The sequence below is a fragment of the Sinocyclocheilus grahami genome, unplaced genomic scaffold, assembly GCF_001515645.1.
Source record: "Sinocyclocheilus grahami isolate Dianchi unplaced genomic scaffold, SAMN03320097.WGS_v1.1 scaffold379.1, whole genome shotgun sequence".
Lineage (NCBI taxonomy): Eukaryota > Metazoa > Chordata > Actinopteri > Cypriniformes > Cyprinidae > Sinocyclocheilus > Sinocyclocheilus grahami.
The window spans coordinates 270,802-272,077 of NW_015505558.1; positions in this window are offsets into that span (position 1 = coordinate 270,802).

Genomic DNA, 1,276 nt, shown 5'->3' on the forward strand with positions numbered 1-1,276 from the left:
AAAAAAAAAAAAAAATTTCCTTTCCACAATTCACAGACTACTTGAAATAAACTAGTCATCTTTTGATACAAAAAAACAAATATGGGTGCACTAATTAATAATACAATTGATATAGTTTCAATAATAAGGACAATACTATAATATTAAACTCAACTGAGAATTGTAACAAGAAGTGTTGTTACCCCTTGGTAACACAGGGTGTCCGCGGGTCCTCAAAAAGTCTTAAATAACGTTTTCCTAATATAAGGCCTTAAAAAGTCTTAATGACTTAAATTCGGATTCGATGGGTCTTAATTTTTTTTGGTCTCATTACCGCTAAAATATCTTCAGTCTTACAGACCTAATGACTTTACAATCATTGGACAGACCGAAGATTTTTTCTTCCCGCGGTAAGTTACTGCGTCATCAGAGAGAACAAACAGCTACAGAGTGCACGCATTACGTGAAGTCTAGTGCGCATGCGCTCTGCCTGATCACTGCATGATTCAGTCTATTAAAATACATTAAGAATGATCATAAATTCAAGACATGGGTCGCAGAAAATAATGTATATTTATACTCAAGTTCACACGGAAGAGTGCCTTTGTTTCTCCAAAAATTACCATATACAAATGTGATATTGATTTTTTACAATAGTTCAATAAACTAGAAGTTTTATTAAGAGACTTACATTTTAGACACCATATTGCCTGTTTTTGCTCTATTTCGCCAACAAAAATAATTCCAAACAAAGCCACAGCGCTGTTTTGTGTCTCTGAGCAACATGACGGTGTTTCGTTCCTGAATGAATCAACCGTTTAAATGATTGAACGGACGAAATTCCACTGGTGGTGGTTGAGGAGAGACCCCCCATATGATTGTAAAGGGCTTTGGGTGTACAACAATACACAATAAAAGCGCTATATAAATGCATCATTCATTCATTCATTCATTCGGTTCATTCGCAATGACTCACTTAACAGTGACTTGCTGCCACCTACTGGCGGTTTTAATTTCACATTTAAAGTATCTTTTCATTTTTTTAATTATTTCAAATATCAGTATTCAATGTTTTATGTTTAATATACCAAAACATTATTTATGCATTTGTAACTGCAGGTTAAATGCTTAAATGCATTGCAATAAACAGTGTGTAAACACATCTAAATGCCACTTCAGGTGCAGCTTATGTCTGGATTGCAAAGATGCAAAGATGAAATACTGATTTCATTTGCTTGGTAACAGCCCAAATGTCTTATTCTTATTCACTGATTAAATGTAAGAATTTGACTCAAAA